The 15706-nt window shown below is 48.6% G+C and overlaps 1 pseudogene; it reads left to right on the forward strand.

Moving 5' to 3' along the window:
• The first annotated feature begins 15290 nt into the window (after nt 1-15290).
• LOC126209926 (5S ribosomal RNA) lies at nt 15291-15408 on the forward strand (annotated as a pseudogene).
• The last annotated feature ends 298 nt before the right edge of the window (nt 15409-15706 follow it).

Here is a 15706-nt window from a genome sequence, read left to right on the forward strand (position 1 = left end):
AATCTGGGGATTTGAATATTACGAATGGTGTCTTTTGGACCGGAATTTTATATTCTTTGAGCGTTCAGGATCGGGAGTGTGTGAGAAAAGTAGACAGGTTTCAACGACATTCTTAATCACCTGGCGATAGGTAGAACGCCAGGCTTGCGATCATAACCTTCCCACCCCAGCCCAACAGGATAAACGACACAATTTACCTGGTCATTAGACGTGTAATTTTAACAATCTCAGTGTGAAAGTTTCATATCACAATACCATGTTACCAGATAAACTACAATCCTTCTGAAACATGCCAAGCATGCAGTGCTCGTACTACAACAACTGAAAGTATTTCCTCATCATCAGCATAAATCATTTGACACTGCTGAATAAACGCCTTATCTAGGCTTGCCTGTTTATTACTGACTTCAACTATACCTTTCCATTTTGCTCCTCTGTCTTCTGCAATAACATCTTTTCACATTTACTTAGGTTGCCATCTCCTTCTTTTTTTATCCCTTGGTATCCAACACAGAAATTTGTTACTCACTGTACCAACCAATCGTCTGACTACGAGTCTCGAAAACCTCCACTTAGTTTTCATTAATGTCACAATTACATCTTCCACTGCATTCCGGTCTCTGGTATAGCTATAGTGTTGTTTATTTTCCTGGCTCTACCAGCGAGTTCTATCACTTATTTTCCCACTGCTTGCCGAGAAACACTCATGTTTGCAGTTTGAAAATCCATTTCTCACTGCCATAACTCAAAACTAGCCACATAGACTGATTTAGATTCTATTAAGATCGGTTTACAATAAGCCTAAAAGAATTATTGGCGGTCAACTACAGTGAAAAATCTGTTAACTGAACCAAATGATGCAGTCTTTTATAAAAAACTTACTTCTGAGCATCTTCTGAGGAGTAATTCAGTCTGTGTAAGTAAGTGTTCTAAAATTATTTTATGCACTTCGGTATATACATATTTACATATTCCGACAAATTTGGTGCTCAGCTTCACATGATAAATGTTTCAGATTTTCGACTCATTTCATACCATTGGGGGCCATTTTACTGAGCATTTCAGGAACAGTAGAATATCTCTCTTTTCCACTCGAGGTGGAGCGTTTTCTGCGAGAGGAAGTGAATATCCCTGCTACTGGTATTATCAGAATACGAGGTGCGGCTAGAAAAAAACCGGACTGATGCTGGAAAAACATTTATTTACAATTATTTACAATTTCATGTTATCTCCTTCAATGTACTCTCCTCCTCGGTCTCTACACCGCTCCATACGAATTTTCCACTGTTCATAGCAATGCTGCAGATCATTTTCGGTAAGTCCATACATTACTTCCGTCGCGTTTTCTTTTACTGCTTCAACAGTCTCAAATCTAGTTCCTTTCAAAGCTGACTTGACTTTAGGGAAAAGAAAAAAGTCACAGGGGTCCAAATCAGGTGAGTAGGGTGGATGATCTAAGATGGGAATGTTGTGATTTGCCAAAAACGTCTTCACTGACAACGCACTGTGAGCTGGGGCATTGTCTTGGTGAAGGATCCATGACTTTTTTCTCCACAAATCGTTCCGTTTTCTCCGTACTCGCTCACGTAGGGTAGCCAGGACGCTAATGTAGTAATGCTGATTCACTGTTTGTCCCTCTGGTACCCAATCAATGTGCACAATCCCTTTGATGTCAAAAAAAACAATCATCATTGCCTTGAATTTCGATTTTGACATTCGTGCTTTTTTTTGTCGTGGAGAACCAGGAGTTTTCCAATGCATCGATTGGCGTTTAGTTTCGGGATCGTAAGTAAAAAACCACGATTCATCGCAAGTAATAACATTTTGTAAGAAGGTGGGATCACTTTCAATGTTTTCCAGGATGTCAGAACAAATCATTCTTCGGCGTTCCTTCTGTTCAATTGTGAGACACTTTGGAACCATTTTTGAACACACTTTGTTCACGTTGAAACTTTCATGAAGAATCTGCCTAACACTTTCCTTATCAACTCCTGTTAACTCAGACACTGCTCTGATTGTTAAACGGCGATCTTGTCGAACAAGTTTACCGATTTTTTCAATGTTTGCATCAGTTTTTGCTGACAATGGTCTGCCAGTGCGAGTGTCATCACTGGTGTCTTCGCGGCCATCTTTAAATCGTTTAAACCACTCAAACACTTGTGTTCGCGATAAACAATCATCGCCGTACACTTGTTGTAACATTACAAACGTTTCACTTGCAGATTTTCCTAGTTTGAAACAAAATTTGATGTTAACACGCTGTTCTTTCTGTACACTCAACATTTTCCGACGCACAGACAAAACGTCAACTACTTAAAACAGACGCCACGGGCAGACTGAGTGCAGGAGGCAGATGAAACTCGAGCAGTAGGCGGAGCGAGAGTCACGTGACAGGCCACGCGACTTTCAGCCTGATTGCATTCGTTTTATTGTTTCACCAGTACTAGTCCGGTTTTTTTCTAGCCACACCTCGTATATTTGTCGATCATGAGCAGCACTGTCTATGTTAAGATCATTAACGACGCGGCGTGCGGACGCATCCTACGTGAGACCAAACAGCGGCTCTGATTCTTTCATGCTGATGGCAATGTGGAGGCGGTAGCCGTCGACCACGTGGGCTTAGGTACGCGTACGATACGCATTTTCGAACTACCATTCGAATTTCCTGCAGAGGAAGTCGTCGCGGCTCTCCGACCACACGGCACAGTCCACGGTCGGTCAAACTGTGGAGAAGTGGACACAGTTTCGGACATGTCCTGTCCTAAACGGCGTCCAAGAAGTCGCCGTTGATCTCCGAAGCCACGTCCCGTCCTATTTACAAATCGGTGGATGCCGTGTAATAATTATATATGACGCCAGCCTCGGGTCTGTTCCGGGTGTGGCAAGAAGACCACCTTAGATCCGAATGCATACAACGGCGTATTACGCAAATTCCAGCTGCCGAAGGACCATCCACGTCGCAACGTACGATGCTACCGGTGGCCTGCGCCGCTGCTCTTGCTTCTCCTATCCGCAACGACGCCCGGATGCCAAAAATGGCGCCACAAACGAGCCCCACCGTACCCAGACGTAGAGCGCTTCGGACGGCCCGCCGCCTCGGCCGGCCACCGATCCCGCCCCGACGGTGCCGACGCGACCGGCCACTTAGCCTGCCCTCGGCAACACGATGGAGATCGACTCGCTGAACGTCCCTACGGCGGCCTTCCTGCCAGAGCGACGCGACGCCCCTCCGTCGTCGGACACGGAAGGTCGCATAATAAAACAACATTCTCCGAAACGTCGCAAGAGAAGGCGCCGCACAGTTTCCGGCCAAGAGGAGACGTTACAGGTCGAGGATGACGCAACCGTCGACCCGCACGACGCCCACGAATCCGCTACTGCCGACGAAGACATTATGAGCTCGGAGACAACCACCGGTGTGCCTGGACCCTGTCTTCCCGACGGCCCATGCGGACGCTGAACTATTTTACGGACATAGCAGAGTCGACACTACAACACGAACCACTACATCATCTTCTGCAGACAAAATGGACGATACACTGGTGTCTGCCTCCACGGCGTGGCACAAGGAGGAGGTTGAGGAGCAGGACCCGTTACGGACCCTGCGCATGTCAGTAACGATCCACTAATCATACTCCCCCCACAATCCCCTGCGGGCAAGCGGGATAACGTTCCACTGCGACGCCCACGCCTTTGTGCTGACACTAGAGTGGACCAGCCTCCAGCAGTCCGCAACTAGGCCTACCGTATAGCAACCATCAACACCAACAACATCCGTTTCAGGCGATACGACCACTGCCTACCAGGAGATGATTTTAACTGCGTTCTGCACCCGAAAGATCAGGTTCCACTCTATACTACATGCCAGGAACTATGTATAGTAGTGCGGGACCTCCTGCTCCACGATTCGTGGGAGGTTCCACATGGTAACTGTTCTGGCTGTGCCTTTCTTAACAGTCATTCCACAAGCCGTCTAGACAGGATATATGGCTCATAGACTTTTAGATCTGCGATACGGAGCGCCGAACTCGGGCCACTGGCCTTTTCCGACCAGTGCGCTTACATCTGCACGGTACTCCTTCCGCCGCAATCTGTGTGGCGCAGCCGTGCGCCATGGAAACTAAGTACTTCTCATCTTCATGACCTGACTTGTCGCCAACAAGTCACTGAGACATGGACAGCCCTCGAACGACGCCTTCCCCGCTACCGCTCGACATTGACATAGTGGGTAGACTGCACCAAACCAGCGATCCGGAGGACACTAATGAGAAACGGGAAGGACTTGGGCGACTGGCATTGCAACACTGTTGGCTTCTATTAAGTGATTATCCGATATCTGGACAAGGGATAGTGATAAGGACGCGGCACCACTATCATGTGGGTTTGGGAATTCCATCCATACATCGTATAGTGTCGGCCGAACGACGAGGTCATCGGCAGATCATCAACACTCTGACCACGCCTCATGGCCCGCAGGTGACCGATTAGAATGACATCGTTCAGGCATTCATCGAACACTATTGTCATACTTATAGGGAAGAAGATGCTGATACTGAAGCAGACGACTCCATTTTACATTCCTTCACGCGCACCCTCCCCCACACAGAGGCGGATACTTTGACAGTGGCGGTCACACGAGACGAAGCCGACAACGCAATCGACTAGGGTGCAGTCAACAGATCGCCCGGCGTTGATGGCTTACCGATTGAGTTTTACCGTGCCTTCCGGGATCTCATGGCGCCGCGGTGGACGACTATGTATCAAGAACTGATGACATCTGACCAAGCAATCCCATCCACCTTCGTTGAGGGCATCATCATTCCAGTCCACAAACCATCCTGTGGTTCGACGGTCATGAGTTACAGACCGCTCACCCTATCAACGCCGATTACAAGATTTTCGCTCGCTTACTGGCAATGCGTCTCCGAACAATGCTCCCTCATGCATACAAACTGCCACAGGGGAATGCCGCGACTTAATTGCGATGGCGGCGGCCAGCAGATTCCATGCAGCGGTCGTCGCTATAGATTTCGATAGCGCCTTCGATAAAGTGCGGCCCGCCGCTGTGGCCGAGCGGTTCTAGGCGCTTGAGTCCGGAACGGCGCGACTGCGACGGTCGCAGGTTCGAATCCTGCCTTGGGCATGGATGTGTGTGATGTCCTTAGGTTAGTTAGGTTTTAGCAGTTCTAAGTCTAGGGGACTGATGACCTCAGATATTAAGTCCCATAGTGCCTAGAGCCATTTGAACATTTGATAAAGTACGCCATCGTTTCCTGTTTTCGGTGGCGGCCCAAATGGGCATCCCCCCTCAGTTCCTCGACGTCCTCCAGCGTCTTTACAACAGTGCCAGTTCACGTGTCCAAGTCAATGGAAGTTTAGCAAGGCCAGTAGCCATATGCCGTTCCATATGGCAAGGGTGCCCCCTCTCTACCCTCCTGTATGCCATTGCCCTTGAGCCCCTCGTTGGGGACTTGACAACCAAGCTCTTTTGCCTCATCCTTCGCCAACACACTTTTCGTTGTCGGGCATATGTTGATGACCTCATCCCCCTCATTCGTTCCGGCTCTGAGATTCGAGCAGTCCTCGAACTGATCACACGTTACGGGGCTGCCGCTGACAATGCCATGAATGCCGCCAGAACTTCTGCAATGTACATTGGACGAGGCCTCCAGGAAGGTGAAGTGGCACCCCTGCCGCTCGTGCGGACCTTCCGGTACCTGGGCATTACCTGTACCCCCTTGGTCTCACGCACAGCGGCAACGAATTTCCGTCGCTTGTTAAACGTCATCCGCAACGACGTCCGCCAGCACCTCCTGCTCCGCCAGGACACACTTCAATGAGTTGAGTTTCTTAATCGTTATGTGGCGTCAAAGCTGATCCACATCGCGCAAGTTCTCCCTCTGTCTGGCGTGGGGTCGGTCGCTTGACGGCGCGTTTCGGCGCGGGCCTGCCCGTTGCCGGCGCGCCGTAAGGCACGGAAGCTCGCACTGGGGCGTATCGCTTCCAGTCGGGTGTGCCACGGCAGTCCTCACAGGGGAAGTGACGCGTCTCTCATAGCCTCTCCTTCCCAAGTGGCTCTTTCCGCCTTCCCGTGTTGCCAGATGTTAAGCTTGGCTTCTGCCTTGCGACAAAAGGGAGAGCTGCGACCCAATCCGATGCGAAAGCGAAGGGTGCGTGGCACAGGGGGAGCTGTGTCGAGGGACTGAACACCTGTCCCTTCCATTCGCAGGGCACTGACCAACAGGTGCTCTGCATGCCGGCGATCTTGTTTGTCGGCGTGGGATCGCGGCGCGTGTCGGCAAGGGTGCTTCGCCGCGCCCCTGGGTAACCGGGGCGTGTTCTGCCAAACCCAGGTGGTGGTGACATCGCCTGGGCCAGGTTAGATGGGTCCAGACCGCCGAACGTCTGGGGGACCGGCCCGCCACCTGAGTAGGAGTGGGTCCCTGGCCGAGAGGTGGAAACTCGGGCAAGTAGGCGGCGAAGGGCGAGAGGTGCATCCGCCTCTCCGGAGTGCGGGGTGCAGTTGCCGGGGTGCGTCGCGTGAAATCGCCGAGAACGGAGTCACCGAGGGAGACCATTGCGCTGGAAACGGTGCGCTGAACCCAGCGGCTCTGGAGTGCCCTTGAACTAGGGGCGAGGTCGCTGGGCGAGCTGCAGAAGTCTCCCCCCCCCCCCCATGCCAGAGGAGCCGGTCCGGGGTAAGAGACGGGCTCCCACCCCATTTTTCACTCGTCAATCAATATGGCTACAACTGAGACGAGTGAATCGAGTTCGCTCAAGCGAGCATCTACGATGCTTGATCCCTTTCCTCAGGACGAGACGGGACTGGCAGAGACATGCACGTGTCACGCTGCTCTTGGAGCAAAACATTAAGAATGGGAAGATAAGTCAGGCGGCATTGTCTATTATTAAGAACGAGCTGGCTGCATGGGCCATCGCCCACGCCAAGCTCGAAGGCCGCGTAGAGGAGTTAGAAAAGGAGAATGAAAGATTAAGAAGGCAACCAACAAAGACTTGGGCTGGAGTGGTCGCGCAAGCACAGCCAAAGCCACAAACTACGAAAGAAACGATCGCCAAGGTGACCAAGCGGTCAGACACGGCGGTCTTCCTCAGAACTCTACCAGGCCAAGACACGAGCGTTAAAAAAATACAAGAATTGCTGACCAAAAGTATTGATCCGGCAAAAGATAAAATTAGAATAAATAAGGTCAAACCTAGTAGAAACTTCGTGAGGTGTGGAGGTGGCTACAGAAGAAGACAAAGAAAAATTGTTAAAGAATCCCAAGCTGAACTCGGTGGTCAAGTGTGAACCGCCGAGAAAAAGGAACCCTTTGGTCATCCTATACGATGTACCAGCAACAATGACAAACGAAGAACTGTACCAGAGCATAAAGGACCAAAACTTTGACCAAATGAATGAAAATGAGTTCAAGGATTCTTTTAAGCTGAGATTTAAAACGGGACCTCGGGACCGTGATGTTGTACATCACGTCGCCGAGGTCACAGCACCAATGTGGAAGCAGATTATAACAATGGGCAGACTGTATGTTGGTTTTCATGCCATTAATATTAGGGATTACCTCGTGGTACCTCGTTGCCGTAATTGTGGAGACCTGGACCACATTCTAAGGCACTGCACCAGGGGGTCGGCTTGCTCCAGGTGCGGCGAAGATGGTCACACACGAAAAGAATGTAAAGCCGCAAGTGTATGCATTCCCTGCAAAAGACGTGGGAAGAAAAGCTGCGGAGCCTCAGGACGAAATTGCCGTACGTACCGCTTGCTGGAGCAGAGACTAATATCCAGAACGGACTATGGCTGAGTACGTCAAGCAGAACAGGATGCCAAAGCGAAAATCCCCTAGCAAAAGGAGGAGGGATGCCATTAGGGCAAATAGGTTTAAAGAATTCATAAAGTCTCTTTCGAGGGGTCCGATACCTGAGACAGTTGACAAAAGTATCCAAACAGATCCACCGAAAATCGATAAACGTATCCAGACGGAAACTATCCCTATGGCTACTCCCTCCTCTCTCAGCAGGGAAGTGAAGCCGACAAAACACCAGCAACGGCAAAGGCATCCTGTACCTGAGGTCCCAGCAAATGAAAGTAACCAGAAAGAACAAAAGCCTGTGCAAGAGAGCACAATAACAAGCTCTCTAGACACTCCAGTGGTAAGATTACCGCCAATAGATCCGGTACGGATATATCCAAATTTAGAATTTACCATGCAACTGGCGAGATTGGAGCAGCCGGCTACCTTGACCACTGCCTTACGACATGTGGTCCGCGTAGGACACGAATATGGAAGAAGAGTCACCTTCTCGGTAATGGAGGCTGTAGACAAAATACAGCTTAAGTCAGTGAATCTCCCCACCGACTTCGGAGCCCTGCGAGACTTACTAAAGAAAGTGTTCGAGAGAAGAGGAGAAAAATTTGACCTAAACGACGTTTACGAACAGTCAGTTCCGGCTAATGGACGTATTACGTATGACTGGAACAAGACATGGCCAGAAGACCACATACATACATACTTTCCGTAGATGACAAAAATTACCATTGGCCAACTCAACACACATAACAGTCGACTTGTAATGCAGGAGCTGCGAAAGGAAGCGGAGGAGAGGAGGCTGGATGTGCTCTGTCTACAAGAGCCGTACTCCCTAGCTGGAAAAATTGCATTTGCAGCCGCGACGTGGCAGGTCATCAGCCAAGGAGATAATCCGAAAGCGGCAATAATTATCACGAACAAAGCCCTGAAAGTAACTACACTATCACAGTTCACTAATAGTCACTGCAATGTCGTGGAGCTGCTATCTCCCAGTGAAACAATAATACTAATTAATATGTACTTTCAGTACGGGGATAACATTGAAACACATCTTGCCCATCTAGCTGCAGTAACAACGGCATTGCAAGGACGAAGGATAATAATCACTGCTGATATCAATGCAAAATCCCCCCTGTGGCACAGCGGCACAAGGGACACCAACGGAGAGAAAGTAGAGGATTTTATCATGGCATCACAACTAGTGATAGCCAACAAGCCTGGTAATCCTCCAACCTATGCAGGGGGAGGAGGACCAGGCACGAACATTGATATAACTCTAGCCACCCCCAATGCAATTAACACAATACAAGAGTGGAAAGTAGAAGAAAACTCCACTACAAGTGACCACAACCTAATCACATTCATTGTAGGTGGAAGAGGGTCCCGCTGGGCCATGGGGTGGGAGATGCAGTTTAATTACAGAAGGGCCGATTGGGAACGACTAGCGAGGGAGTGCGTCATTCCTGCCTTGCCAGAAGGTGGCGCAGACTTTGACATAGACGCAAACGACCGAACAGAGGAACTGACCAATGCAATAACTAGCGCGGTGAAAGCTGCCGTACCGACCAGGAGGAAGGGCATAGCAGCCTCTCCATCACCATGGTCGCCCGAACTTGAGGAAATGTGCCGGTCTGTTAGAAGGTTGAGAAGATATTACCAGCGCAGTGTCGTCTGGCCGGAACGGCAAAGATGGCTGATGCAGTGTCGGGAGGCTAAACTTCGTTTTCAGAAAGAACTCCAGGCTCTTAGAATACAAAGTTGGGAAAATTTCGTCCAGAGCCAATTGGTATTGGACCCCTGGGGTACACCGTATAAATTAGTACGAGAGAAGATCCGCTCTCCACTGGAATTATCAACAGTCAGGCACGGGGACAGGATGACGGAATCCTGGCAGGAAACTGCTGAGGTCCTCCTCCGGTCCCTGCTGCCTGATGATAGCGCGGATGGGGAATCTGATCAGCAACAACAACTAAGACAGGACAACCTCAATGAATACACCAACAATACGGCAGTCTACCCTTTCTCGGAGGAAGAGGTGGCTGCCCACATAAAATCACTTAAAAGGGGTAAAGCTCCCGGGCCAGACGGCATTGTAGCTGAGGTGGTGCAATTCCTAGCTCCACAGCTAACTGCACGACTCACTCACTTATACAACGAATGTCTGATACAACAAAAAATTCCAAGGGTGTGGAAGTCCGCGAATGTAGTCATTATTCGGAAAGGGTTAGATAAAGATCCAACAAATGTAAAATCCTACAGACCAATCTGTTTGATTAACATACTAGGGAAAATATTAGAAAAGCTACTAGCTGACAGACTGGCTGCACATAGAGTGCTGCGTGGGGTGAGCGACAGGCAGTTCGGCTTCAGGCCTGGGCGATCGACATCTGATGCAATCGCTCTGGCTGCTGAGGTCTGTGGCTCTACGCCACATAAGTATGTGGTGGGCATCATGGTTGACATCAGTGACGCCTTCGACAACCTGTGGTGGCCTTCGCTCTTCTCCTGCTTGCGGGAGAAGGAGTGCCCAGGGCCGCTATATGGTCTGAGGAGCTATTGCGAGGAACGGGAGGTCTGGCTATCATCTTCTAGCAAGAGAATCGGAAAATCTATAACAAAGGGTTGTCCTCAGGGTTCCGTGCTAGGGCCCCGGTTTTGGGACATCCACATGGAGCCTTTACTAGACACCGTACAACAAAGTGAAGAAGTGCTAGAGGTGATAGCCTATGCAGATGACCTCCTCCTGTTGGTCGGCGGCCGTAGCCGCGAAGACATTGAACCTAAAATAGAGAGTGCCCTAAACAAGTTACAACTATGGTGCCAAAACACCAAAATGACGGTGTCACCAAGTAAGTCCACCTACTTACTACTCAAGGGACAATTAATCCGTAACCCGACTGTACGAATCGAGCGCTCGCCGGTTCTTCGGAGACGTGACGCACGATACTTGGGCATCATCATTGATGAGAAGTTGAATTTTGGGAAACACATCGAAACCGTAACCCAGAAAGCCCTCTAAACACTGAACAACCTCATATCCATAGGACACAAAAGATTTCATCTTCCACCTCATCTCATAAAACTCTATCATAACAGTATATTAACATCGATAGTGGGTTACGGCTCGGGAGTCTGGGCACACAGGCTCACGAGGGTGGTGCCCGCCAGACAGTGGGAAGGGTTCAGAGGGATATGATTCTTAGATCGGTAGGGGCTTACAGAACAACACCAGGGGGAGCACTACTAGTCATAATGGGGCTTTGCCCCTTGGACATCAAAATCAGGGAGCAGGCTGCATGGTTCTGGATTAAGAAGGGAAATGTAACAAAAATAGAGGAGATCTTAGGCATTGGGGCAGGGGGCAAGGGTGAGATTCGGCAAAGGGGAGTACAATTATGGCAAGAACTATGGGACGCGGATGAAACAGGGCGCAGGACACATGAGTTGATACCAAGCATTAGGGAACGGCTAAAAATGAAGTACTTTGAACCCACCAGAGGACGAATCCATTTTCTCACTGGACATGGACCTTACCCGGCATACTTATGTCGGTTCGGGAAATGGCCACACCCGCGTGTGAATGTGGTGAACCGGAGGGTACTCCCGATCATGTGATTTACGAGTGCCCCCTCTTCAATGATGTTGCTTCTACACTACGTGACCAACTACCCGACCATGACACTTACCACCTGATAAGACAAGAAGACACCTTCCAAACACTGAATAGACTTGCCAACGAGGTATCACAGAAAGTGTTGAGAGAATACATGAGGGAACAAAACTAAATAGCACAGATTACGATAAATACGTGCCCTACTCCCATACCGCCTGTGCGTGGATAGGCCGACCCTTTAGTCTGGAATCCGCCACGTACGGGATTAGGGGGAGTGGGGAATAAAAATAACCTGGATTTGACAATACACTGGAGATGACGTAGGTTAGAACTAGTTAGTAGGAATTAGACTAGAAATCTAGATTCAGGAACCTGCAGCGATTAACATCCTGGCCTGCCCAGTGTCAGGGGCACGCCCATCGGGATTAGCTCGATGGGCAAGGCAATAAAGTAGGTTTGTACATTGCTGACACATCTGTGACGCTGCAGGAAGTAGAACGTAGGTTTAGTTAAAAAAATCTTAGGAGTTAAAATAAATAGCTGTATATAGCTGCCCATTGAAATTAGATTATAGCTGTAGCTCACAACTCAATATATTGTAATTAGCTGCTAATTGTAACTAACAGTAGCAAGTAAGACCCACTAATCAAATAAGGAGGTGGGTTGTGATGTGTAAATATTATTGTTGATGGTAAATAAAGATTTTTTTTAAAGTTCTCCCTCTGCTGACGGCGATTGGGCGCAACCTTCAGGCGGCCTTTGGCTATTATCTCACGGCTGGTTCCATGTAAGTCCGTTATGAAACGCTTACCCTGCTCCCACGGGATGGTGGCCTCGGGCCTCGTGTGCGAGCTGTGGGCTTGTTCGTGAGTACCATGGAAAGTCAGTGGACCGGACAGGGCACATCTCTAACCACAGCTTACTTAAGGTCCTCCTGCCTGCTTCCACCTCACCACCGGTGTATGTCGGCCACATCGTGCCTCATTTGTCTCACATTTCGAACTTCTTCGTCGACTACCGTTACACACATACCAGTCTCCCAGATATGCGCCCGCCCAGGACTAAGCACTTCAACAGCCTACTATTGTACCGTGTTCCCCGGAATGTGATGGAGACCAAACATCCCTCCATCCAGTGGCCCATAGTGTGGACTACCATCCACCAACCCTTCCTCCCTACGGACGTCCGGGTACTGTGGTATCACATAATCAACAGGAAATTTGTCACGAAACAGCGACTGCACAACATTGGCTTCTCAAATTCCCCTCTTTGTCTCCTTTGCAACTGGACGCTGATGACCAGCGTCTGACATGCGTCTCTTTGTAAGATGTCTGGCGCTTCGTGCAGCAGATCATTGCCTGCTATCTTCGAGTGCCACCAGACACAATCGAACCACGATTGTCTCTACACCCGGAGTACAGACATTTTCCCGCCGCCAAATGTCATGCTATTACGTGGGTCAAAGGTGGGCGGTCACTTATCTCCTTCATGAGGGACCTAAATCCCGCCTCGACTTCTGGACCTATTTACGAACAGCCCATGGAGCTCTCGAAAACACGCCTCGTTACCGAACATTATTTGCTAACTATATTCTAGAGGTCTTTGTTAGACCTCCACTAAGTTGGGGGGTGCCTAGAGCTGAGGGCACCTAACCCTTCCCACTCCCCCCCCCCCCCTCTCACCCGGCGGTATCAGAGTTTAAGCCAAGCCGCCTATGATCGATTCTATCTCTGACCCCCACGGATGGGAGAGCGCGTCGTAGATTGCGCGGATTTTATTTCTTATTTCTTTTCCTTTTTCTTTGTCCAGAATTTATATTATTTTCTTCTCTGTCGCTGTTGTATGTTCCACATAATTTCATAATAATAGTGAATATTATAGAAACAAAATGCAAATAAATAAACAACAACAATGTCTTCCACTTCTGTTGATTCCTGTGTCTCCCACTTTCAGGCTTGGTGCTAGTGAGGGGGACATTGTGGTCTGCCCTCGGGTTTCGACCCCTGTCCACTTTTCTACCTGAGCCCCCACCTGTCCATTAAATAAAAAAATATAGTAGAGTACTTAAAAACAAGTGGTAACATGCTTGACTCCGATGCAGCGGGCCCTGGTTCGATTCCCGGCCGGTTTGGAGATTTTCTCCGCTCGTAGACTGGGCGTTGTGTTGTCCTCATCACCATTCCTGTGACATTCTTGTTGCTATGTTTCCCCTTTCCTTAGGTTTTACTTTCTCATGTAGCATTTTCCTTCTTTTCCTGCTTTCTTTGAGTGTGTGCTTTAGTTTTCTTAGGTCTGTCCACATTCGTTCCTTTTAATGTGTGTCAGGGCGCTGATGACCTCGATGTTGAGCGCCCATAAGCCCCAACACACCACCACCACCACCATTTCACCCTCATCTGCGACACGCAAGTGGGCCAATGTGGCGTCGACTGAAAGAAGACTTGCACTCGGCGGTCGAACTTCCCCGGCTGGGGCCTCCCGGCCAACAACGCATACGACCATTTTATATATATTTTTTCTTATCTTGGGAATCACCTCAAACGTTTGCAATTCAGTTCTTCATGCTTTTAACAAGAAACTCTTCGGAAAAAATATTGAAACGTCATTAAAAAAGGTCGGGTGGTTAGAAAACCATTACCTGATGACCATAGCATTAAAGCTTGGATCATGATAGCACTCTCATACACATGCTGCCGAATGAATCCACTCTCAGCGCTACTGGGGAACGAAACACTATGAAACAACCAAAGGGAACTCCTTCCACCACACAAAAACATCATATTTGCTTACAATACTTCAAACATGAAGAATGAACAAAACATAAGGCAAGTTAAATATTAACTTAAACTGGAGTTGGATGAGGAAACGTATTGGAATTGTAAAGAAACACCACACTAATGCTAGACACAATTCCTGTAACATACATAATTAGGCAAGACACGAATAAACAGTAGAAGAGAACTCTACTGTGACGCAATGTGTAACGGAAACATGACCAAAAGATACCATAGACAAGGACAACGCAGTAGTAGACAACAAGACAACTTAAATACATCTTATCTTTAGAACGATGAACCAAAGTACCTTGTAAGCAAGTTGACTCAATGCTGTACCACAATGACTGCCCCAACATTGATTAAACACCGTTAACTCACACTTTAGGTGTACACTGTTGCTGCAGCATACAGCAGTAAAGAGGAACACAAACAAATACCTCTCCCAGAAGACACGCCAAAGGCAGCACAACAAACTGAACGTGGTGTCACTCTGACGAACCACTGGAATCGTGGGGATTTGTCCATAAGCAACCACAGCCGCAAAACCTGCTGATATGTTCCCGTCACTTCCGTAGACAATCAAACGTGACAAACATAACATGTAATGGCACACTGTACTTCGTACATCGTAGTGAGAAGGTGGCAGTCAGAGAGCCTGCACTCGTTACCTGAAATTTTGCAGCATCCGGCCGCTACTAGTCATTTCGCTTCCTTTTCCGATCGCAAATAGAGCAAGTAAGAACGACTTTCTGTATTCCTACGTACAAGCCTAAATTTCTCTTATCTTATGTTTGTGATCTTTAGTTAGACCGAATTTCAGTTGGTGTGATGAATGGCAGCTTACTGTAAATGTAGAAAAATGTAAGTTAATGCATATGAGTTGGAAAAATAATCATGTAATTTTCGAACACAGTATCAGCAGTGTGCTACTTGTCACATAGGCAGGTCAATAGCACGAAAAACCAGTCCAAGCTGCAAATATTTTATTTTTCATTCGATGACTAGTTTCAGGCCGAGACGAATTTTGAAATCATCATAACAAATTCGAAAATCGCATTTCCAAATATGTCAAAAGTCAACGGCCTTGCCGCAATGGTAACACCGGTTCCCGTCAGATCACCGAAGTTAAGCGCTGTCGGGCTAGGCTAGTACTTGGATGGGTGACCATCCGGTCTGCCGAGCGCTGTTGGCAAGAGGGGTGCACTCAGCCCTTGTGTGGCAAACTGAGGAGCTACTTGATTGAGAAGTAGCGGCTCCGGTCTCGGAGATTGACATACGGCCAGGAGAGCGGTGTGCTGACCACATGCTCCTCCATATCCGCATCCAGTGATGCCTCTGGGCTGAGGATGACACGGCGGCCGCTTGGTACCGTCGGTACTGTTGGGCCTTCATGATCTGTTCGGGAGGAGGAAAGTTGTCAAAAAATGTGTAATGCACGTTTTTTGACACCTTCGGAAATGCCATTTTCGACTTTTTTTATGTTGATTTGA

The sequence above is a fragment of the Schistocerca nitens genome, chromosome 1 (assembly GCF_023898315.1).
Source record: "Schistocerca nitens isolate TAMUIC-IGC-003100 chromosome 1, iqSchNite1.1, whole genome shotgun sequence".
Taxonomy (NCBI): Eukaryota; Metazoa; Arthropoda; class Insecta; order Orthoptera; family Acrididae; genus Schistocerca; species Schistocerca nitens.